This window comes from Zonotrichia leucophrys, chromosome 10 (genome assembly GCF_028769735.1).
Source record: "Zonotrichia leucophrys gambelii isolate GWCS_2022_RI chromosome 10, RI_Zleu_2.0, whole genome shotgun sequence".
Classification (NCBI taxonomy): Eukaryota; Metazoa; Chordata; class Aves; order Passeriformes; family Passerellidae; genus Zonotrichia; species Zonotrichia leucophrys.
The window spans coordinates 14,859,337-14,885,136 of record NC_088180.1 but is presented as its reverse complement, the minus strand read 5'-3'; the positions used below and the strand labels follow the sequence as shown (position 1 = coordinate 14,885,136).

General features: G+C 41.9%; 1 protein-coding gene across 6 annotated transcripts in view; it reads right to left on the bottom strand.

Moving 5' to 3' along the window:
- The window catches only part of MCTP2 (multiple C2 and transmembrane domain containing 2), a 152,684-nt gene that overhangs the window by 116,151 nt on the left and 10,733 nt on the right, over positions 1–25,800 (bottom strand). Inside the window, exons 1-5 of one of the 6 annotated variants that reach the window (XM_064722137.1) lie at positions 17,173–17,213; positions 16,920–17,024; positions 14,329–14,388; positions 4,079–4,157; positions 2,272–2,457 (exon numbers count right to left, since the gene is read on the bottom strand). The gene's annotated coding sequence lies outside the window, so the exon portion shown is untranslated. Of the gene's footprint in view, positions 1–1,241; positions 1,312–2,271; positions 2,458–4,078; positions 4,158–5,657; positions 5,711–14,328; positions 14,389–16,919; positions 17,025–17,172; positions 17,214–22,594; positions 22,625–25,800 lie in introns of those variants that run through there. The other 5 variants (XM_064722135.1, XM_064722136.1, XM_064722134.1 and 2 more) reach the window with 5 other exon arrangements.

Below are 25,800 nucleotides of genomic sequence, written 5' to 3'. Positions count from 1 at the left end.
GCAGTGCCTCTCCTCATGCCCTTGTTTATAATTGACACCTTAAACCCACACATCTACAAACTATCCCAGAGCTCCTTTAAAATAACCAAAGCTAAACTTGTCTAAATTGCACAAAATTTGCCATTCTTATTTTTTAAAAAGCACAAAATTGTTTAAATGAAAATTTATATAAAATGAAAATTTCCTCTCTGCAGCACTTTTGGTTTTTTCTTTCCACAGGCAAAGTGAAACTACACATACTGAATCCATCTTCAGGATACAGCACATGCAAGTTTATTTGCTTTATGATAAGCTATTTTATGATGGCATTGAACAGCAGCAAGAAATCAAACAAGTAAGATTATTACTCAAATATACTCATTCATCTTGACAGCTAAATCGACTCGCTCAACAGTATCTTTTCTGAGAATTACTGCAAAATGCATGACAAATTCTACACTTTAATCACAGTAACCTAATAGTATATAGACATCCAGGTGAGAACTTTTATTTTCTTAATGCCACGTAGCAGCAATTCAGCTATCAGTGAGCTTTGACCAACTGTCATAAAACTAAGGACACCAGCTGGACCCCTGCCAGTTGCCATAGTTGTGCTAAGCAAATATCAATGAAAATTCACACTGGTTCTCATTACAATCGTACGAACAGCTCTTAAAAAAAAAAAAGAAAAAAGAAAAAAAAAACAACTGTGTCTTACACACTACAATTTCCATCAAAGTTACCCTTAAAACAACCCCGCTATGTCAAGGTACTAGCGTGAATGTTCCACTTTGTTGTTTGTTTTTAGTTTAGGGATTGTTTTATTATTACTATTAAGTGGTTTATTTATTTAGTCAAAGCCAACAGCCAACCAACTCAATTTCAGCCAGCAAGTGCACATGGGGATGCGCCGGCTCAGTGAGAGCTGCCTGAGGAAGCCGAGAATTTCCCCAGCATCATTTTCTCACACCAACGGCAACAAAAAGCATTATTCGCACACGGTGCGAGTCCCAGGAGCAGCATCACCCAGCCAAAAAAGCGAAGTAACCCCGAGCGTGCCATGGCAAAGTTCGTCCTGCGGGGCGCCTGGGGAAGCACCAGCAGCGGAACAGAGAGAGCGACCGAGCCGGCAGAAACGCGCCAGACCTCAAAAACGCAAACAAACAACGAGAAAAAAAAAAAAAGCAAACTAAAACGCAAACTACAGAACCTCCCTCCCCGAACCCGCCGGGCTGCCCTGTCCGGGCGCTCCCCTCCTTTACCTGCCGGCCGCGCCCGCCGCCCATCGGACCCGCTCCGCCGCTCCCGGCCGGGCACGTGTGGCTGTCGCCGCTGTCACCGCCGCCCCGTGTGGCCCCGTCCCTGTCCCCGTCCCCTCCCGCCTGCCGGGGCGGTGCCGCCGCCGGCGCCTCCCTGCGCGCTCCGCTGCCCGCCCGCCCCCGAACCGCCGGGGCTGCCCGCAAACAGCCCGCCCCGCCGGCATCCGCCGCGCACCGCTTCCCTCTGGGCATCCCCCTGGGGCATCCCCTGGAACATCCCCTTGGAGCATCCTCCTGGAGCGTCCTCCAGGGGCATCCTCAAGGAGGATGTTACAGGAGGATCCTCCAGGGGGATGCTCCACGGGGATCCTCCTGGAGCATCCCCTTGGAGGATGTCCGTGGAGCATCCTCCTGGAGCATCTTCCGAGGCATCCCCTCGGAACATCCCCCTGGGGCACCCTCTTGGATGATCCCCCCGAGGCATCCTCTTGGAGCATCCCCCTGGGACATCTTCCTGGACCATCCACCCGGGGCATCCCTTTGGAGCATCTTCCTGGAGGATCCCCCTGGAGCATCTTCCTCGGCATCCCCTCGGAACATCCCCCTGGGACATCCCCTTGGAGTATCTTCCCCAGACATCCCCCTGGAGCATCCCTCCACAGGTCTTGTCACTAACAGCATCATCCTCCCCCCTCCTGGACCTGCATCCTGCCTGCCACTCCACACCAAGAACTCCCACCAAAACCAGCACCCCAGGGACATCAGGCATGGTGGTGACAAAGGGCAGGGACTGGCAGCACTGCCCTGGAGAGCCCTGGGTGAGGGTGGAGCTAGGAAGGAAACGACATGAATGACGACAGGCCAGGGAAATACAATCAACAGCAGCGCTGCTGCCACGTAACACTTGTTCTTGGCTGCGTCTCCCAACAGGTTTTTTTGGCAGCATCTCCAGGTGCCTGACAACAGAGCCAAGGGTGCAGCCGCGTTGCAGGCAAAGAAACTGAGGCAGGACTGGGTAAGATGAGGAGCTTACCTGGTGTATCTGGTCCCACACGTGTTTCTTCATGAGTTTGCCACAGCGTGGAAAGGCAAACACCTCCCAACAACGCCTTCAGTGCCAGCGAGTTTCTGGAGCAGGCTGGGTCACACACCTTCCCGGAGAGCTCACCCAGTCACCACTCCCACCTGCCCTGTTCAACATCCCTGGAGCGTGGTATCACTGCAGGAGGTGCAGAACAATGAAATGGGGAAGGACAGGCTTGTGGTGGAACATGTTTACATTCCATACGTGTCATTCTGAACAGAAATTACACCTCTTGCAGCTGACGTAGCGACACCCATCTCACACCATCGAGTGAAACTTGGTGATGTAACCACCTTGTGTCATTGCAAAACAGAAATGGTCGTGTGGGAAGGGTGTCACAGTGCAAAGAATTGTTCTCTAACCACTGAATAAAAATGTGGGGAAAACATGAAAAACCATGATTCCAATTCTTTCAGCAAAATCTGGAGAGGAAGAATTCACACCTATGCACAATCCAATATGGATTCACAAAAGAAGGACCAGGAGCCATCAGTTCAGGAGTTGGGAGCTACACATCAGGAAGATTATTACTTGAACACGTGAGCAATTTTAGAGGAACTGAAAAAAAACCTGGCAATGCTTTATTTTGCCTCCTGACTTAAAGGTCATGTTTGAAGGGCCAGATCCTGATGTTCCAGCACAAGCTCAACAACAACACTGGTTACTGCAGGCAGTGTTACAGGTATACAGCAACTCCTAAATTGCATAAACCTTCCCAGAGTTTGTCATGATGAATAGGACAGCTTTACTCAGCTCATGCAATCAAAAATCTAAGGGGAACTTGGCTGAGATCAGAAAGCTAATCAACGAGCTCAGCTGAAAACAGAGAAGAAAGGAAACTTATGGCACTAATGTTTTTGTTTTCCTTTCATCTAAACCAAGAAAAATATCAGCTTCAGATAATTAGGTAAGTTTAGAACTAAAACAACACAACCTTTAAAACACTTTTCTCTTAGGTGTGTGATCCCACAAAATGTGTATCAAATATAGTTCTGTGCATGTTTAGTCAAAGGCTGCAGCCATGAGAGAAAAAACTGTAGACATGCCCAAAGGCAATCTAATAAAGGTGGCTGCTGATTTAGGGAGCAGCAAAGGAAAGCAGCCTGTGTGTGCCTCTGCCAAAATGAAATGTAACAGTGCTCCTTGGATGCAATAGGAGAAAGAGATACAGAAACTAAATTCTCATAGCCAATATGAGAAAAGCTTGCCACAACATAGTGGTAATAAAGAGATAAATTGATTAACTGTCACAAGATTACCCAAATATGGGCTCTGCAAAACATGAGCTTGAGAAATTTTCTTGTCTTAGGCATCACGTAGCTGTATTAAAGATGCTGATAAGGCCACAGAATGCTGAATATCAAGTTCTTTGTTTCTTCACTGCTAACTAGGAAAAAAAAGGAGGACAGTACTGGGAAGATCCTTGGCATAGGAGCTTTACATCACTGGCAGGCTAAGGGGAAGAGAGAAGGAAACATGAAACTTTGGAAATGTCGCCAAGACATCAATCTGGGGGTATTTTTTGGATGTATCTAATGTAATCTGAAGTCATCAAGAGCCAAGATATGCATTATTATAACAATAAGTCATTAAGTATGACTTAAAGATGAGCACTAATTAAATCCCCCTGTAAAACACTTTGTCAAAAAAAGAAAAAAAAGGTGCAGTTAAAAATCCAGCAAACAGAAAAATTTCAGCATGAGAAATTGAAATATGTATGTCTAAACAAGATTTCTTATTAGCTTTCCATACTCACAAGGAGCCCCTGTACACCTTCTCTTCGTGCACACAAATGTTTTTCTTCTGGATTTTATTAAAAATGTCATTATCAATTCCTGTGAGGGAAGAGAAAATATATAATTGAGAACCATAGTTGGCGTTATCAAATCCTACTCATCTTTTGTGTGAATATCTCATTTTCTCTGGAGGGAAAGAAGACCTGTCTTCTCAGCAAAGGAAAAAAATCGCAACTTTTCTTCTTTTCTTACCCTGTATTCTGAAATGCTGTATGCATACTCTCTATGCTGAAAGAAAAAATTACCTTCTCAGCCTTTACCAAAACCTGGCCAATGTGGATCAATGTGAGGCTGCTGAAAATAATGAGTTTAGCTCCTTTCTTAATTACAGGTTCAGCTGCAACCTTTCAGAGAGGCAGCAAGTGAAGCATTTATATCCAGCCCACCCCTCTGCACAGCCTGTTTGCAGCAGCATTTCTTCAGAGTTGTGAGGAAGAGGCATGAGGGCACAAGGAGATCAAATCACAGAAGAAAAGAGTCACAGAATGGTTTGGGTTGAAAGGAACCTTAAAGCTCACCCAATTCCAGCCTGGGCAGGGGCAGCTCTCACTAGAACAAGTTGCTTAATCCACTTCAGCCTGGCCTTGGACACTGCCAGGGATGGGGCAGCCACAGCTTCTCTGGGCACCCTGTGCCAAGACCTCATCAATCTCACAGGAAAGAATTTTTTGTGTATATCTAACCTGAATTTCCCTCCCATGTAAGCTAAAACTCCTTTTCCTGACAGTGTATCTGCTAACAAGTCTTTGGAGCTCCATCAAGTTAAAAGCTTGTCAGTAATTCCTCCTCTTATCTCACCTACAAGTGGAAGGTGTTCACTGGAAGCACCACCAGAAGCTTTGAAGATGTTCTTATCAGGATTTTGAGCAATTCTGTTTGCACCCACGTGCTCACCTCCAGCTTTGCTGACGTGTTTACAGCACTTGTCTTGACAGATTGCTTGGGACATTTGAGAGCCTGGGACACAACCCCTCAGCCATGCAGCTGATAAAGGCTTTTCAAAACCCCAAAGTGAAATCTCCTGCAAGAGTTGAGTGTTATGTTTAATTTCTTTTGGACAGGTGGGTCCCAGAGACCTGGTGACCCCAAAATACAGAATTACGAGTCCCAAAGTTGCAGCCCATTTTCCTTGCAGCTGAGCACCTGGTTTACAGGCAGAATTTGGAGCAGGACCAAGGGTGTGTTTGCTCCCAGCTCTCAGTGTTAAGCCATTCCCAGAACACAAACTAAGCCAACTGCAAGGTTTAAGTCATTCTATGCAATTGCACAAATAAATGCACTCAAGACTTTAGGAGACTTAAGCATGTCAGTAAGTCTGGGATTAAAAAATGAATAATGATAATTAGTTATGGCTTGACTACTTTCTTTCAGCTCCAACAGGTTACCTTGAAAAACCACATATTTTCAATCCCACTTAATGTCATTATGATTCACCTTATCAGTTAAACGTGTGATACATTCTTGAGGGCTGGATTCTCTGCCCTGAAATGTCACTGACCATTTTTTTGTCTCTGCCCATGTGGCATTTCCGCAGCTAACCTGAGCTTAAACTTCTCAGAAATGAAACCATCACAGCCTCAACCTTCCTCCTCACTTTTTCAGTCCCATGCCCATGTTTGTGTGCAGCTTCACCATTTGAGCAGCACTGACAACATTTCCATCAGCTGTACAAGGAGAGAAAGAACAAAGATATGAGACAATTGTTTCAACTGCTCAGGATTCATTATTAGCTTTTAAATGCCATTTCAACAGGCTGTATTTTGTGACAGAATTTATAATTCAGAATCTATGCAGTCATTTTCCTGACAATCCATTGAGCAGCAATGCAGGAGACTGTTTCTAGTTCAAACAATGAGCTTTTAGAACATTTGAAAATTCAGCCTCTGGTTCATCCCAAGAGCAGAGCAGAGCAGAGCAGTGGGTCTGTGGGCTCCTGAGATCAGATGACAACTTCTAGAACCAAAATGTAGTCAGGGATTTAAATAAGGGGTTGTATCCAGAAATCTCCAAGGAATTTACCAGCATTAATCAATGCATCCTCATACATCTCAGAAGTATTGTCAGAAAAAAAGGCTGATACAAGCAAAGGGGTTTTTTTATGATTGGCTCAGGATTAGACAGGAAACCAGTGAGAGTCAGGGATAAAATATGAAATCTTGATCCTTCCAGCAATATCAAAGTGTTTGGTAGGGGAGGAGATGATGAGTGACTTATTTGGGTTGGGGTTTTCTGCTTGCACTTCTTGAAAAGGGAAAACTGAACCTGGGTGTTTGTAGCTCCCAGCCCCAAGCTCTTACCAGAGCTGCAGTGAGACATTTGGTCCTTTAAAGAGGGGAGGTTGGCACTTCAGGAGCTATGGAAAGTCTGAGTAATGCAAATAAGTTATGAACACAGGGTGGGAAAAATGAAGAAAAATACCACCAAAACAACACCCAAAAAAAAAAAAAAACCAAACCAAACCAGCCTTTCAATATTTTTGTACAATTTCCCCTCGATATCTTCTTCCCATTCCTTCAAGTACAGAGTTGTTACAAGCTGATTACTGGTGTGCCATCACCTCTGCTTTCTCACAAAGTGATCCTCCCGAGAAGAAGATACAAACACAAACCAGAGATTTATAGTGTGCTCCAACCTAGTCCTGGATCTAGAGAACAGAGCATGGGGCTGGGAGTGAATGTAAGGAAGAGTTTTATTCTTTTCCAGACTCTACCAAGTAAGGAATTCTTTTCCTTTATGTGTCTTTTAAGCAAAATGTGTTCAAGAAATAGAGTATTTTCCTATCTTGAACCACACCTGTTGGAATTGTCATCTGGGGTAGCTGAAGGAAGAAAGTTACACAGGTTTTAACACAGCAGTTTTCAACTGTATTTTCTAAAAATTGACAGCTAAAACTCAAGGTTTACTTTCCTCACAGCTGACTTGAATCAGGAAAAATAGCTATTTGCTTTTTTTTTTTTTTTTTTGCTACTGTTATAGTTTTGGGGATTTTTATCTCTTGATTATAGCAGAAAACTCTCACTAAGCTGAAATCCATAGCCTAAAATTGGAGCACAGCAGATCCCATCCCTGCTGGTAATACATATTTCCAATGCATTGTTTAATCAGAATAACACAGAACTACTGACACTAAGGCTTAGTCTTGTACATACTCCTACATGTTGAATGAATTGAATTACTCAGTTTTAAGGTTCCTGGATCAGAACAAGTGTTTACATGTAGGCATGGCCACAGATCTACTTAGAGCCTCACCTACTATTGCTCTCCAAGTGTTATCCCATGAGCAAATAGAAAGGCTTGGTCTTACAAAACACTGACCTATGGACTCTTGTTAAATTCAATTACTTGAGTCTTTTAAATTCAATTACTTTTTAACATTAAAGACCCAGAAATTACCAAAGATGAGCTGAGAACTGCCATAACTGAGCCTAATTTGGTTTGAGAATGGCAAGGTAAAGGTGACAAGCCTGCAAAGCCAGGCCAGGTGTCACATACATCCTCAGAGCCACCAGCAGACAGATCCCTGAGGGTCCTGCTGGAATTGTTAAAGCCTCCCCTGCTTCCCATGCCAAGGACAGCTGCACTTGCCAGGGAGGTTATCAATCCCATCTGCACACTGCTCCCCCGTGCCAAACATTATCACACACAGACCTGTCAGCAGGGCTGCAGCTGGGAGAGCTCATTAATCCTCTCCTGTCAGAATAAACTGCGCTGGCAGAGCCCTGCTAATTAAACCCCTTCACCTTCCTCCCCTGGCTGCTGCAGACATGTCCTAACTACCTCGCTCAGGAGCATCTCCTGTCCTGGGCTGCCCCAGGGAGGCTGCAGATGACTAAATCTGCTGGAGTGGTAATAAAACTCACCAAGCAAAGCACAGCTCCTGTGCTTCACTGTGATATGATCAGAAATGCTAAAACCCAGCAGTGCCCAGGAGCAGGCCCCGTTTGGAGATGTGCCAGGTGTGATCAAAGGCTGCCCCTCACCCTGCTCCCAGCCATTGTTCTCCAGGACAGCAATTCCTAACGGGAGAGGTGCTCTGCACAGGGGCTGACAGGCTTCAAAGCGGGTCTGTCATCCAGGCAATCTTCAGAACAGCCTGAGAGGAGGGCAGGAAATTGTGTCAGAACAAGGAAATGATAAGAATAACTGCCTATTTTTGTAACTATGGATTTGTTGGTACTGGATCATCCCACTGATCCATCAATTTCCCTGCCCTGCCTCTGTCAGGGACCAGAATTTGTCAGAGCTGAGGAAAGTGGAAACCCCACAGAAGGCATAGGGGCAATTGCACAATGCTGGAAGTTCAGGGAATTTGTGCTCAGCAGCTTCAGGAGTGGTTATGTTTGTAAATGAAAGCACAATACCCAGGAGCAATTATTCTAGCTGTGTTTTTCCTACTTCGTCAGTCTGCGTGCTCCAGAATATAAACAGGAATACTGAATTACAGTAACTGGTGACTGCCTGTTTCCCAGCAAGGCCAGTGGGCTCTGATTCTCATTCTCTTGGCTTGCTGTGAACCAGATCTGATGGTTTCCCAGCCTACCTGGGAAATCCTACCAGGGATGCAGAGCAAAGAGTTCTCCCTGTGGAAAGGTGAAGATCTGGGGTTATTACAGAGAGTGCTGGTGGAAGAGACACAGGGTGGAGCGTGAAGTGCTGGGGTAAGGCCTCAGCTGCTATGATTTAAAACAGCCCCTGAGGCTGCTCTAATTTACTTTGGAGCCTTTCCTAGAACAAGGTTGAACATTTTACAGAGAGGACACGAAACACACAAAAGCCTTTTTGCACAGGCAAAACCAAACGAAACAATCCCTAGGCACAAGTGTCTAATCCCTCCTCTTTAAAAGCCCAGGTGTTTTGACTGGGAGTTTGAACCCTTGCATAAATCAGGGGTTTCTAGGTGGAAACCCCACCTCTGTGTACACTGATATGTTCCCTTTCCTCTGGGTTTGACAGAATCCAGCTTGAGTGTAGATAATTAGAGGGGGGAAAAAGCACAGAGCAGCTCTGATATAACATAAAAATAAAAAATGGGTGAATTTGAGGTGTAGAAGCAAGAAGTACCACTTAGCTTTGAGAACGCTCGTTAAAATTCATCTTCCACATGTCTGAGTTGTTTATGGAGGATCACCTCAGCCACTCAGCCCCGATAAACTACAAGAGCCAGTATGGAGATTTATGGCACTGCAGCCTGAAAGAAACCCACCTAATTCTTGTCTCAGCAATTTGAGGCTGATACACAATATATATGTATAACAAAAGTGCTTTGAGCTTGCTTTTCCCCCTGTTTCTTTGATAAACCCAAAAGGTTATTGTTAAGGTTTTTAATATAAACCTAGGGACCAGGGGGTGAAAAAGCACTAAAAGTTGAGTAATGTTTCCAGGAAACAGCCAGAGCTGGAAGCCAGGTGCTTTATACATCCAGCTTCAGCAGAGCTGATAAGAGATAGGCAGCCATCAATAAGTTTAGAAAAAAGTGTATTCTGCTTTGCACAGAATGACCAAACCCATTTATGTCTGTACATTTACCACCCTCAATACCTAGAGCTAAGATGCAGCAAAAGAAAGCAGAGGAGAAAAACAAACCTGTTGAGTGTGGGTGTTTTAAAGGGTTTTGTAATGTATAAATGCATTTGTAATGCATGTATGCCTTTTTATGGCATTTCAATAAATCACATGGCAAGATGTTCCAAAATGATGTGTCCTTTAAGCATCTTGTTGTTAACTTCCTTTATAAATCTCCAATTGATGCAAATAATTTAGTATTGAGAAACATTAAGCAGTCAAGTTGGGAGACACTTTGTTCTTCAAAAATCAGGATTTTTACCACTATTGCAGTGCAGCCCTAGCACCAGAATGTCTTATTTTCTCTAAATCCTGGGGACAACTGATGCAATCCCATTGTTCATCTAGTTTAGTGGAAACCAGGGCTGCAAATCCCCCAAGATTCTGGGGAAATTATTCCTGCATGTTAAAACTTTCAAAACTTACTTTCACCACAGACAGCATTTCCATGCTGCAAGCTGTGACCTAGCAGCCAGCGAAGGAAGCTGTTGCACCAGGGGGAAAACACCAGAGCATTTTACTTTCCTTTTAACCCCCATGTGCAGTTTCCCAAGCCTTTTCCTGGGTGATGGGAGATGAGGAGGAAGAGGGAAGGGGGAGAATTGTCCAGCAGTAGCAGAATAGGCTGAGGCAGATCTCAGCACTGCTCCTGGCTGGAATCACACTGCAACCAAAGCTGCATTCCTGGCAGCCAGCTGCTGCTGCAGCCTGCCTCCACCTATGCTTCATAAAGGCCTAAAGAGAGCAATTCTCTGAGATCAAGGCAGAGGGAAACCAACCTAGACCATTTGCAAATCAAATCTCTACAGGGAACGAGGAAAGTTCACGAGAGCTTAAACATCTTTTTCACACAGCAAGACAAAAACTGCACTGGTGTATGTCTGCCTGAATTTAGTGCTAGAAAGAGTCAAATGATGCCAGTGAAACATCCACAGAAATGCCAATCAGCATGTACTACACTCAATATCCTTGAACTTCGAGCAGTATAATTCACCAGGCACCAGCTGGTGAGTGCTTTTATTTGTTTTCCTATGAATATTCCTTTCTGAGAGATGAGACACTCTGTTCTGCTGAAGGCCAAATGTGAAATTATAATTGCAATGATGCCTGAGTGGAGCAAACTGGGAATCCTTCCAGACTCTTATTTTGAAAACATGTAAGTAGATTGGAGAGTTAGAGAAGGAACCATGGAAAGAAAGGGAGAATGTACTGGGTGAAGGAAACTAATATTTGTTTGTTGTAAAGTACAAGTTCTTCTCCCCACCACCAGTAAACACCTTAGAATTTAGTGTAGGAAAGAAGGTTTGCAGTCGAAAGCAGCCCTAGAACAGGTGATCAACCCAGGGGGATGTTCACAATTTCACTTGCTATCCCAGATGCTACAAACACTCTTGGTACCTTAGGACCAATCTACATCTATTTCTTAGGAGATCACAGGATATAGAAAACAAAATTCTGCAGAAAAACATCAGATAAAAACATCAAGAATATTTCCTCTTTTTCTATATTCCTTTAACAGAAGATATTTTATGCATGAAGATAGTAACTGTGTAAATATAAGAAGTAGTCCCTGAAAGCAGACCCTTGTGCCACATTGGAATAGAGACTCTAAAGGTCCGTGCCAATAATGGCACCAAACCCTCCAAAAATGAGCAATGTTCTCTGGTCAGTCCCTGAATTATTTCCCATGCCCAGCCTGGCTCCCATTGCACCATTTGTCTGCCTGTGGCCAGTACTCCAGAATGTTCCATTACTAGATGGGGAAGACACATTCCAAGACTGATACATAATCCTGATGGAACAGCAAAGGTACTCTGACCAAAAAAAACCCTGAAATGAGCAGGGATTCAGCATCCAAACACTTACCTGTTCCACCTGGGAGAGGAGAGAGGCCCCAGCTCTGAGCATTCAGGGCGTGGGGTGACAGGGACACGCAGGAACAGAGAGCTCCACTGCTCTGGGACAGCACAGGGGGAAAACTGCAAAACATCTCAGTGCCTTCTCATATGGGTGCCGCTGAACATCATTAATTAGGAGATGCCTTCAAGGTTTCCCTCCCATTGCCTCTAATCCTGTACTCAAGCACCCAACACAGATCTTCCTTCCCTTCACCACCTTTTTCTAAAGAATTGCATCCTCCAGAGGCAAAAATCTGCTCTAGATCCTTTTCCATCTCACAAAACTCTTCCCAGATAGCCCGGCCTTTGAGTTCTACTCTTCATATATCTCTGGAAACCCTGAGGTTCAGCGAGACTCTCCCACTTTGCCTGGTTTTGCATCACTTGGAAAAACCCAAACTGCTTGCATAAATTCAAGTGGTTATTTTGGCTGACACAAGCTGACAATCAGGTTTGCCTGAACCCTTCTTCTCTGTAGCTGGGAAAAAGAAGCTGAGCTTCAACAGCCTTTCAAACACTGGTTTAATAGGTCTGGTCAGCAGAAAGGAGCTCTGCCTCCTCTCCAGCCCCTTCAGAGGCTCCTGCACCTTGCTGCTCACTCAGCTCAGCCCTCAGCATCAAATCCCTCTGCCAAAGCCCCCAACAGGGAAACCAGCACTGAGATGTGACATGGACCACCTGGGAACAGAAATGTTTCCCAGCATCTCAGCTCTATGGGGATGACCCCACAGGTCACACCACAGGGCTCGTTATGGTTTCTTCAGGTCACACCTTCTCAATAGAATTATTGGCCTTGCCCTGGTTTCTAAAGACAGGGCAGATTCACTGGTTCAGATGTGGATTCTTACAAAGCAAATCACTTTCCACCTGAAGAGAACTTCCCTTCCAAAAATTGTTTATCAATATTTGGGTTGAATTTGTCTAAAAATGGGGCAAGATGAAAACATTTCCCCTTTTTGGTTCTCAACACACAGGGAAAAAAAACCCCACATGAATGTGGGCTATTGCTTCATTTGCCTTTACGAATATTTCACATGGCTGTATTTAGCATACCTTTAAACCTTTGTGAGAAGGAGTGGAAATGCTGAGAAAGTCTGATACAGCATAAAACCTCTTATATCTTAGAGACTGGCTCCAATTTGTGGCCAAATCCAAAGCGCAACTGTTGCACCATCACCTTTTGTGCTTTTAGAAGAAATAGTGAATACTTACATGGGTATCTAATTTAGTTCCACAATTTTTACAGAGAAACTAAATTTAGGACTGTTTTATTTAAAGTGTCAAATTTTCACAATTCCAGAAGGAAATAAATTTTTTTAAGGAGTCTGAATCTCAAAAAAAAACCAAACAAACAAAAAAAAAACCACCCAAAACGACCAAAAAAAAAAAACCATTCAAGAGTAAGGAATGAAATCTAATCCAAAAGTGAAAGTTAGTACACTGATTTTCAAAATTACAACACTAAGAATGAAGGAAAATGCTGCTTCTCTACAAGTCTATCACTCCTAACAGCTGATATATCAACGATGTACACTGACAATCTTGTTTCTAAGATTGGTAGTTCAATAGAAAATATCTTTAGGAATTTGCCAAATTTCATTACATAAACCCAAAAAGATCTTTACGAAGACTCAACAGAATCAAAACTGGGCAAGTTATTTTTATAGCACTAGAAGAATTACAAACATCCTGTACAGAGTCCAACATTCATTTCCTCCAGTAGTTGTAGCAAGTCAGAGACTTCAAGGATAAACCTTTAGAGCAGGGAAAACAGTTTCAGGAATTGTGTGTGCCCAGTGTTGAGCTGTGCTTACAGTAAAGCAGATCGACTTTTGAGTCATTCTTTTCCTCCATGCTACTCTTTATTCAGAGCCTGATGTTCCCATATGATTTAGTAAAGTTATAAAAAAGCATGAAATATTTCTCTGGGGTGTTGACAACACTAGACAGACTTGATGGAAGTCTCTCCTTCTCCTCTGCCTGAAATGAATATTTCCTCTCTCTTCCTTTGCCTCTCCCTGACAGGGAGAAACCACATCAGAGCCCTCTTACAGAATATTATTTCCTTCTGGTTAGAGAAGGCCATGGGTTCTCTAACACATATAAGTTCTGCACATAAAAGTGCATGTGTCAAATACATGTTTTCACCATTCACTGTATTTCCATTTTTAAATGGTCACAGCATCTGAACTCTACAGAAAATAAATAGCTTTTATGGTAAAAACAACTCAGATCCTCCATTTGTTTATCTTGCATAGGAATTGCTCTGTACCTGAATTAAATAAGGTTAAAAAGGTTTTTTAGCCTCTACTAATTGGCATCACCACATTTCTTTCACTTTCTATACCACTAAGATTCATGCCATAGCACTCAGAACAGCACCTCTCTTACATGAGGGAGCTGAATAGAAACACATCTGGAGCATCTTCATCAGAAGGTTTCAAGGCTGGTTTTTGGCTACCTCTGTGTTTTGCCATAAAAAGGCCATTTCTGCAGCATTCAGGCAACAAATGGGCTTTGTGTGCCCTTACAAAAACACTCCTCCTTTCTGGATGAACTGCAGGTTTTACCCTCAGGTGAGCTGGAAGGTGCAAACACCAGAGAGAGCAGGTCTGATGACAGAAGAGACAAAAGGTACCATGGATGAGCAAAGTGCAGTTGTGCAGCTCTGGTGCCAAATGCACATTAAGTGTCAGCCATAGAAATGGCAAACACAGGATGAAAAGCAAAGAAATTGTCTTCTGGCTTACTTGAGACACTAAAGATGATCAGTTGACAGCAGATGGATGGCTCAGAGGAAGAACTGGGGTCTGCAAGAAATCCACAGTGAATGTGAAATCAGATGGATAACAAATGGGTGTACAGAAATATCAAAAGCTTGAGCTCAAAGGGTATTTGAGGCATTATTAGTGTTCAGACTCCCTAAATGACTCTATATCCTGAAAACTTGGCTTTCAAGACAGTCTCAGTTTACAGCTTCCTGGTGAGAAGGTGGATAATGTTTAGAAACTTTTGAGAGGATCTGAACCAGGCAATGTGGTACCAGGCATTTTCCCTCAGATCAACATCAGGATCACATCTGGAGACCTTATCTTTGTACAAATCCCAAGCACAGTGATATTTGGGGTGGAGGAGAGGCCAGAAATTAAATCACAAGGTGACTAAATGAGACAAGGAGTTAAGCCCCTGGGATGCAGTGCATGTGAAGCACAATCCCACAGCTCTGAACACCAATTCACCCCCATCCAGGATCACTGCTCATACACAGATCCCAGGGCCACGTGCCAGCCAGGAAATACACTCCTGGTTATGCAAACAGCCAGCAAAAGTTCAGGGAACATGTGCAAGCAGGAATGACTCCAAAGAACAGGATCCAGGCACATTCAGGGAAAAAACCCAACCTCAGACTGACTGAGCTGATGGAACGGGGCCCTGGAGAAAGGGAAATGCAGGGACAGCTCACCCAACCCAGCTCCAAAGCTGGCATGGCACTGAGGGGCTGAAAGTCTGACCACCACATGAGGGTGGGAAATAAGAAATTTATCATGGAGGTTAAGAGTATACAGAGAAGAGGAAGAAAAACAGAGATGCATGAAAATGTATCAGATGCTATCCAGAGTATTTGTGCTACCTCTGTAGAGGTGTTTGTACTTTCCCAAGAACAGCAAGAGGCTATTCAGGGATTCATCAGGCTTGCCTCTGATGGGGCTGTAATGATTCTGTTTAATTCCTTTCTCTAAAAGAATATACCATCCAGTTACCTTTATGGTCAGAGTAGCCCTCCAAAAGCTACCTCCTCACTTGCAGTGAAATAACTGCAGATTCTGTGCTAAAACATTCATTTGCAGAGTATAGTGGAAAATCATTAGGAGTCTGCAGAGGCTGTGCCACTGTTCAGCCTTGAACACAGATAAGCATTAATGTTGATCAATAGCACCTTAAAGAAATTCCTGGTTTTCTAGACAAGAAAAGAAACCATAGAGATTTATGAACCAGAACATGAAGATCCATTTTGGGTGGCACTATTTTTCTTTTATAATCAATGGTTAGTGATCAAAAGGAAAGTTTAAAATTGCAATACACCCTTTATTGCATCCAGCTGTCGTAAGATGCAAGGTAATTTATCTCCATCTCAGCTGTAGAATCATGGAATTAAGGGTGGAAAAGACCTCTTAAGATCACTGAGTCCAACCACTAACCCACCGTGGTGCTGACGGTTTTACTGCAGTTTGGGTTGATAACATTCCTTTCCCTCAGCCCCTGGGCAGGCCACAGGAGATCAGGCTGGGCAGGCAGGACCTGCCTCTCACACAGCCTGGGCCTGATGCCCTGGTTCTCCTGCAATCCCACTCGAGATGATCCCTCCATAAAGTTCCTTGGCACCCACATCACTCTGTCAGGTGTGTGTGCCTCATTTCTGCCAAAATGGAATAGACAAGAGGACAAAAGTGTTAAAAACAGGCCCCTGGTGACATGCAAGAGGTGCAGCCCAAAGTGACAGCCTGTGCTCTGAGGGTACAGCACCTTGAGATACCCCTTCCCACAGGACAGGGATAAACCAGAGGGCTGAATCAGCCTTGCTCCCTTTGATGAGTCATTTAAATAAATTGCACTCCATTATTTCCTCTTTAAACTAGTAAATTACTCCATCTATAGGAAATGGTGCTAATTGAGGTAGGTATTCAAGTTGTCTCTAATCCATTTACAAGGAAAGCAGAAAAAATTGCTGCAGAGCTCACACACCTGGTGGTGCTTTGCCCTGCTTTCTTGTGTGACCACATTCCTGCCACCAAGCGCTGTCCCCTGCTGCTCCCTCACAGCTCATTGGTGATTGCTTAGCAAACAGCTTCTCCTTTAACCAGTGTCCCATACTAATTATGGCTGCGAATAATGAACAAGCATTTCCCTTCTGCTGAGCTGGGCATGCTGCAGACACAGTCAACATCTTTTTTTTTCTTTCTGGTTGCAAAGAAATTCCTTCTAGACAAGCAGAGCAACCATGAAGATTTATGTACCAGGAGGCAAAAATCCATTTTGAGCTGCTCTATTTTTCTTTTGTAATAGATTATTAGTTGCCTTTCAGCCATGTCCTTGCTTGTTAGTTATGGCTCAGGCCATGGGGCAGCAGGTGGGTTTGGAACCAGGGCTGTGACAAAACTTTGCTTTCCAGTCACCTCCCAAGAATTTCCAGTGTCATTTTAGGCAAGAAACATTCAAATCCTTGAAGACTTTATTCCAAGGGAATTAGGCTCTTTATAAAGACTCAGTTTCTTAGTTGTGTCTAGAGAAATCCTTAGCCACAGAAAGGAAGTTTTCTCTACCTCCATGCTTTGTAACTTACCTGTAATGGAAGAGTCCTTTTCTTGTTGCTTTTTATTCAGGCTTCAGTGATTGCTCAGGGAATGGTTTTCATGCTGTGTTTGTAGAGCCTAACAGGACCCTGAAGCTGTAATGACAATATGACATGACTGAAATAAAGCACACATGCTCCAAAGCCAGACTGATTTCTGCTATGTCTTTAACGCATCCTCAGAGAGAGGCTAAAAAATTTTTTTTAATTTCTTCTAAACACATGCAACTCAACCAAAACTTACTGGAAAGGTCTAGAAAAGTTTGTGTCCCTCTCACCCAGCCCAGTTCCTGCAGGATCAAAGCACAAAAGGAGTTGAGTACTGCTGGAGGTGAATCCCCACCAGTGTTCTGTGCAGCAGGATTCAGCTTGGTCAAGCATCACACCTGGCAAAGCTCTTAGGGACTTGTTCCTGACGCTGCTTTAGGATAAAAATCCAAAACAGAAAAATCCTGTTTGGATTTTGCTGCCTCACTGTGGCCATGGGGAGCTGTGGCAGCAGCTCTGTCTGGTCACAGAGAGCACAGATAACATTTCCAGGCATGGTGCTGGGAAATGTCTGTGAGAAAATCAGAGGAAAGAATGACAAACAATTCTTATCTTCACTTGCTACACCTGGTATTGCAAACATGTAGAATGTGTTATAGAAATTTGTTTACCAAAGGGTAGTTTTTTTAATTAACCAATAGTGATAGGGTTTTAAGTAAAAGACCAATTAAGTAGTGAACTAGTCTATAAAAGAGCAATAAGTTTATTAATAAAGATATTATCGATCAACCTTCTGTAACACATGGAGTCTGTGCCAATTATTACCTGGCTGGGGGACCACCTACCATAATAGGGAGCAAAGATCTTGAGGAGAGATGCTGCAACTCAGACAACTCCACAGCTACACAGACTCCAGCCTTTGCATTTTCTTACACAAGGGGCTTATGTAGCTCATTTTCAAGCAAAAATAGATATTATCAAAGAAATACACTTTTTTTTTTCTGATGAGAAATCTGAAAATTAGGCATGAGCATGCTGGTGAGAGTTAAGCAAGACATGGTATCGGTAGAAGCTCTTGGCATCCCAAAGAAACAATTTTCAGCAGCCCTCAGGTGAAAGTGGATCCTGAGGGACCTAAAATGACCCCCAAAAAAAGAAAAAAATTAAGTCTTCTCTCTACTGTACAGTTCCTAAATAAGAGCACTTGTGGTTTTCCTGTAGCAGTTTCTATTCTAGATCCTCTAAATAGATCAGTATTCTTATCATTCAAATACCAGTAAATCCTTTCCCACCCCCAAGTATAACCATCTCTGGGTCAAACCGCATGGAAATTTTGAGCAAGCCCAAAAACCAAATCAGTTGAGTGCAAAAACAGTGCAGAGGCAATATAAAACAAAATATAAAAACTCTCATGTTCCTTCCCAGTGAATATTAGCACTGATGTATGAAAACACCAAAAATCTTCTTTCAAATCCCATTTTGACCCTGGCATAGAGGCTTGTCCCCATGAAACTGAAAGCAAAGCTCACTCACAGGTATCTGCTGACCACAGAGGAGCAGCACAAAGCTAAAGCAGCTTCTCCAACCCATCCAGTTCCCAGTCCTGGGGCCTGCAGGAGTTGAACTGAAATGCAGAAAATTGCAGGCAGTGAGAGCAGCCAGTGTGAGACCTTCCACGGGCAGCTGCTTCCATTGGACTCCTGAACTTTTGTTTCTGTTTTAACAGCAAATCAAACCTGGGTGTTTCATAAGCAGACAGAGCATCCTCCAGCTTTGTCAAGCTCCCCCAAAAGTTGTGCAACAAGAGTGTGGATAAGATGCTGTTTCAAATCCCACAAATGAAGGGCCTTTATAAGTTGCACCCCTATCCTTCCCATGATTTAGAACAGGTGACATTCCCTTTAAATTACACACTGAAATCCTTTAAATGGCTGTGGCACTCCCTCATTTCACCCTGCCAGGTAAACACCATTTTAAGATGATGCCTGTTACAAGGTCTGATCACTCAAGTATTTCTCTATATATTTTTTTTTATTTGTTCACTGACCTGAAAGAGGTGACAAAATCCTTATATGACTGTCCCAGGATATAAACACATCCCCTTGCAGACATTCAAATTACCTCTAAGGTGGAACTGAAAAAGTTCTGTCTTAAAGCAATCTGGTCCCATTAGTGCTCCCAGCTTGCTGACAGTTTATAATTTTCCTTGAAAACTAATCAGGCTGTTCCTGTCAAAACAATGGTTTGCATGCAACCTGCAAGGAAATGAAAAAAGGAGGAAATGAAAAAAGAAGGAGGAAATGAAAAAAGAAGGAGGAAATGAAAAAAGAAGGAGGAAATGAAAAAAAAAGGAGGAAATGAAAAAAAAAGGAGGAAATGAAAAAAAAAGGAGGAAATGAAAAAAAGGAGGAAATGAAAAAAAAGGAGGAAATGAAAAAAAAGGAGGAAATGAAAAAAAAGGAGGAAAAGAAAAAAAAGGAGGAAAAGAAAAAAAGGAGGAAAAGAAAAAAGAGGAGGAAAGGAAAAAAAGGAGGAAAAGAAAAAAAGGAGGAAATGAAAAAAAAGGAGGAAATGAAAAAAAGGAGGAAATGAAAAAAAGGAGGAAATGAAAAAAAGGAGGAAATGAAAAAAAGGAGGAAATGAAAAAAGAAGGAGGAAATGAAAAAAGGAGGAAATGAAAAAAAGGAGGAAATGAAAAAAAGGAGGAAAAGAAAAAAAGGAGGAAAAAAAAAAAAGGAGAAAAAAAAAAAAAAGGAGGAAATGAAAAAAAAGGAGGAAATGAAAAAAGAAGGAGGAAATGAAAAAAGAAGGAGGAAATGAAAAAAGAGGAGGAAATGAAAAAAAGGAGGAAATGAAAAAAAGGAGGAAATGAAAAAAGAGGAGGAAATGAAAAAAGGAGGAAATGAAAAAAAAGGAGGAAATGAAAAAAAGGAGGAAATGGAAAAAAAGGAGGAAATGGAAAAAAAGGAGGAAATGAAAAAAGGAGGAAATGAAAAAAAAGGAGGAAATGAAAAAAAAGGAGGAAATGAAAAAAGAAGGAGGAAATGAAAAAAAGGAGGAAATGAAAAAAGAGGAGGAAATGAAAAAAAGGAGGAAATGAAAAAAAAGGAGGAAATGAAAAAAGGAGGAGGAAATGAAAAAAGAAGGAGGAAAAGAAAAAAAGGAGGAAATGAAAAAAAGGAGGAAATGAAAAAAAAGGAGGAAATGAAAAAAAAGGAGGAAATGAAAAAAAAGGAGGAAATGAAAAAAGAAGGAGGAAATGAAAAAAAGGAAGAAATGAAAAAAAGGAGGAAATGAAAAAAAAGGAGGAAATGAAAAAAGAAGGAGGAAATGAAAAAAAAGGAGGAAATGAAAAAAAAGGAGGAAATGAAAAAAGAGGAGGAAATGAAAAAAGAAGGAGGAAATGAAAAAAAAAGGAGGAAATGAAAAAAAAGGAGGAAATGAAAAAAAAAGGAGGAAATGAAAAAAAAGGAGGAAATGAAAAAAGAAGGAGGAAATGAAAAAAAGGAGGAAATGAAAAAAAAGGAGGAAATGAAAAAAGAAGGAGGAAATGAAAAGAAGGAGGAAATGAAAAAAAAGGAGGAAATGAAAAAAGGAGGAAATGAAAAAAAAGGAGGAAATGAAAAAAAGGAGGAAATGAAAAAAAAGGAGGAAATGAAAAAAGAAGGAGGAAATGAAAAAAGAAGGAGGAAATTTTAAAAAAAGGAGGAAATTTTAAAAAAAGGAGGAAGTTTAAAAAAAAGGAGGAAATTTTTAAAAAAAGGAGGAAATAAAAAAAAAGGAGGAAATGAAAAAAAAAGGAGGAAATGAAAAAAAAAGGAAGGGGAAAAAAAGGAAGGGGAAAAAAAGGAAGGGGAAAAAAAGGAAGGGGAAAAAAAGGAAGGGGAAAAACAAAGGAGGGAAAAAAAGGAAGGAAAAATGGAGGGAAAAAACCAAGATATTCATTTGCAGAGACCTTCTTGGACTTAAAGCAGCAATTCTGGGCATCCTCTCCCACCTAGCCAATGTTATGACATGAAAAGTGATGGATCTGAAATACTATGGAATGCAAAGTGCTTGATCATTACATCTTCTAGGTTAAATATTTGCTCAAATTCGAAATTGAGGCAGTATGTCTGCTACTGCTGAGTTTTTACACTGCATTTTTCAGAGGAAAACTTTGTATTTTGTAGAAAACAAACACCTGCCACTCCACTACGAACTTAATCAGCTCCTTTCATCCTACAGGAATGTCAGAATATCTGCAATCACGTACCCAGTGAAAGCCTCTAAACAAGGAGGTATTTCCATCCAGTAATGTGAGAACAATGCTTTTTGCATTCTGTCATCTCCAAAAAATACAGGCAGCCCATTATAATATCTACAAAATCTTTTTACTGATAAATATTCTGCATTAATTTGAGTCATTTTGATGAACATGACAGCAAACACAAGTACCAATATCCCCCAGCACAAAATCAGGTGCTGAAACTCAGAAAAGCTGATTTATATAAGTGCAAGATAGAGAAAACCACCCTCAAATGTAGCCACTTATTGACCAATGAGGGGGAAAAAAATCCATTTCCACTACAAGGTTATACTTCTGCTTTGGCATCAGCTATACTAGTAATGGGCTGAAGATGGAGAATTTCTTTACAATATTTCTCCAATTAAGAGAAAGAAATCTCTGGGAGATCTGTCCAGCAGGATTACTGGACTCACTTGGCAAAACTAAATTACTTCATTGATCCTCACAGACATCCTCCTTCCTTTTAAAGAGAGGGAGGCACAAAGGCTGAAAAATTGAAGCCTAGAGGTAGCTGAAAAACAGACTAGAAGGCTTGATTACATTTTCCATCAAGTTACCCTGGTTTATTGCATTGCAGCCCTGGAGAATTTGATTAGCAATTTCTCCTCCTCACTCATCCTCATGTCATCTGGATTTCAAACCTCTGATCTGTATCTGCAAACATGCTAATACAGATCCCAGCCAGGTCTTGTCACTACCCACTCCTGACATACCAGAATTGAAGTGTCAGAAGCTCCACTTTATTTGTGGTTAACTGGTGCAAGTTCCCCACGGGCAGAAATAAGGGAAGCCCAGGGCAAACCTGGACTGAAGTCAAAGCAAGGTGCATGAAGCAAGTTTATATACATAATTTTTTTTTTAATATGGTGATTGCACAGAATGATATATTACCTCTAAAAAATTGAAGACTTAAAAGTGAATTGATGACTTGGCTTTGACACACATCCTGTCTTTAGGCTTGTGCAGTGCACATGGGCACCATCAGGACTCTGACACACACCCAAAATGTGCTTCCCAGCAGCAAGGAGGATAAAAAGATCAGTCCCCTCGCAGCACACACTGTCCCAGAGCAGATGCTGTGATGGAGGCAGTGAAAAATGTAAATTTAAAGTGCAAATTTAAAGCATAAAAACAGCTCTACTGGGTTATCTGGAGTGCTAATTGCAAAAGGCAGGGAATATCACCAACTAATGTTGTTATCACAGCTCATCTTTGCTTGGACACATCCCTTTTACCAACCAGAAAACGGAAAACTTCCCGACATCCTCTGTCACATGGATGGGTTTGGTTTTGCTGTTTTTTTTCTTTTGTCAGGCCATTTCAGAGATTTGTCCAAAAGTAAATCTTCCATTGCTCTGGAAGCTTTCCAGCAGTGTCTTTACAACCTTACCTCAGCAGTGTCACTCTGCACCAAAGACAAACTCTATCCCTCAGAACCACACGGACTTAGAAGTTCAGCCTGCTAGGTTACAAAAAAATAATCTCCATCTGCAGCTCCCCTTGGATCTAGGTCTGCTGCCATGGAGCAGAAAGAATCCCAGCAGCACAAAGGCAGCTGTGGAAAGCCCAGGGTGTGGACAGCCCAGCTAAACAAAACTCCAGGAGAGAGAGGTTTTGCAGGTGCTGGGCTGCAGGGAGAATTTGCTTTGCAAAGGAATCACCCAGTGTCACAGATACATTTTATGGAAAATCCTTTCATTAAGGTCTATTCTCCTGAGAAGCTGAGAGGCCTCAGAAGCGAAATGTGAACAATGGTTATCTGCTGCTGTGGAATGCAACAGGTGGATCTTTGATTGGTCTGATGAGGTTGTTTTAATTAATGGCCAATCACACTCCAGCTGTCTCAGACCCTCTGGTCAGTCACAGGATTTTATTATCATTCCATTCCTTTCCTTTCATGCCTTTTGATGAAATCCTATCTTCTATTCTTTTAGTACATATATTTATATATATACTAATATAATACATAGTATATTATAGTATATTATAATATACTATATAATAGTATACTATAATATATATTATATTACTATATATAGTGTATATATATACACTATATATAGTATCTATAGTATACATATAGTATATATGCTATATATACTATATAAAGAATGTATAGTATATATAGTATATATAATATATACTATAATATACTATACTATATATTATAGTATATATGTATATATACTAATACATATAATACTATATATAATATCAATATAATATATACTATATTATTAATATATAAAATACCAAATTAATAAATTATATTTAGTATTTTATATATATATAATAAAATAATAAATCAGCCTTCTGAAACACGGAGTCAAGATTCTCATCTCTTCCCTCACTCTGAGACTCCTGTGAACACCATCACAGTCCAGGAAGGGTGGAGATGGGGGTGACACCATCTACAAAGAGCTGCAGCATCTGCTCAGGAAAAGGGCTGGAGGGTTCGTGCACATCCAATTGTGCTGACTGAGCTCTGTGCCAGCAGATGGCACCGGGATCCCATAAATCCATAACCTGCAGGATCGCAGCTGCTGCTGCTGCCTCTAGCCCTGCAGCGATCCTGCACTCAGCCAGGCTGAGTTTGATAAATACGCTGATAAGTGGAATCGTTCTGCGCTAAGTCGTGCAGGGCTTTTTTCTGCTGCAGCGCCATTTATTTACTTCCTGCCCTTGCTGTGGGAAGCTGATAATAGCTGTGTACAGAGAGGGAAAAAAGGAAGTGGGAATTCAGTGTCTATGCGTTAAAAATGTATAATACTACAATATATAATATATAATATATAATATATAATATATAATATATAATATATAATATATAATATATAATATATAATATATAATATATAAATGCATAAAAAAAGAATTCAGTGTCTATACTACAAAAAAGTAGCATGGCAAGGGCAAAAATTCTCCTCAGCCAAGCCAGCACTCTGCTTACTTGTCTCAGCTGCAGGAAACATGATGTGAGTTTGGTCTCAGCATACCTGCATATACAGGCAGGTGGGGAAACTGGTAAATATTGTGGTTGAATTTTATTTCAGTTGTTTTTCTTTATTTGCACTGTATCTAGGCACTTCTTCATGAAAATTCCTCCCCTGTTTATCATATCATGGAGCACCTGAAACTCAGCTCACATTTCCACAGCCTTCTCAGAAAAATGACACCAGTAACTGACAAAAGGTGGGAGGGAATCACTTGGCTAAGTACAACAAATATTTTGTTTCTAACTTTGTCCCACAGCAAGAGGCCAGTATAGTTTGTCCAGCAAAACCTCTAAAAACTGTTCCCAGCAATTGCTTCGGAGGCTGGGGTATGGGAAAATGCTGCCTTGGTGACAGCAAAGGGAAACACTGAGGAACAGAAGAGAGCAGCTGTGATTGCAGGGCTAAGCCTTGGCCACGAGAAACTGTACTTGCAATATCCCTGAATTTCTGGATTTTATCCATTCCAGGTACTGCTCTGAAGTCTTCACCTCCAAATCCTATAAAGTTTTCTCCAAATCTAAGGCCTTTTCCTTCTATAGATTACTCAGAGGGCTTCCAGTTTTAAGGACAGCAATATTTACATTTGCTGCTGCATACCTCCTTCCAGAGCCATGTCTTGGGGCTTTTAGGAGTGTGCCTGAGCAAACATGACTCTTTATATAGACTTCAAGAAGAGGTAACTCAAGTAAACACTGTGCAACTTAAAACCTTGAAAGCTAATATTTGGCAAGCTCTTGTGTTCACAACTGTGGAAAGGCTCACCTCTGGAAATAAAGCAAGAATATCTTCTCCTTAGAGAAAAAATAAAAGCCAGTGTGGCAAATCCACACCCAGGACTAACAGTGGAATTCCTGTTATTATTCCATACATTATCCTATGCTGGGAACAACCATACCCAGATGCTGTTTGATAGAGCCAGGTTTTACAGATGCAGACCCCCAGGACAAGACTTTCAAGAGGAGTCTTTGTACCTGCCTGATCTGTATGGGCAAGTTACCCCAAGGTTTGTGAAAAAGCTGAATATCAGCACAGCAAAAGTGGGAGGAGTGGAAGCAGCCAGGGACTGATTAACAAAACAAAGCAAAAAAACCAAAATTAAACAAACAACCAAAAAATCCCAACGACCGGCACACCAAAAGAACCCAAAACTGAGCACTTGGGGAAGTAGCTATGAAGGCATTGAGGCCTGTAAAGAGTGCCCCAGCCCTAACTTTGCCCCCAATAAGTTAATTCAGGTCTCTCACAGCTTTAGCAGATGCTCTAGGAAAGGCTGCATCTCTAAGCTGAGCTCTTTTGTAAACTCATATGATTTTATTGCCCTTCATGTGAGCCCACCACTGCAGCAAAGCTCTCAAGTCCGTATATTACTGATAAGGAGGGAGGGTCCCTCAGAAGCAACATTCAAACATTTCTTTCTTCTTCCAGACAAAGAAATTCAAAGATCAGCATCATCTCCCACGTTTCAACATGCAAACTAAGGCACAGAGCAGGGGATGGGCTGTGCCAAGCAGGCTGGCCAGCAGTTTGATTAGCAGATCTTTCCAGATTGTGTTGCCTGAGCATTGGCTTGGCCCCACAGTAACTTGGAGAAGCAGCAAAG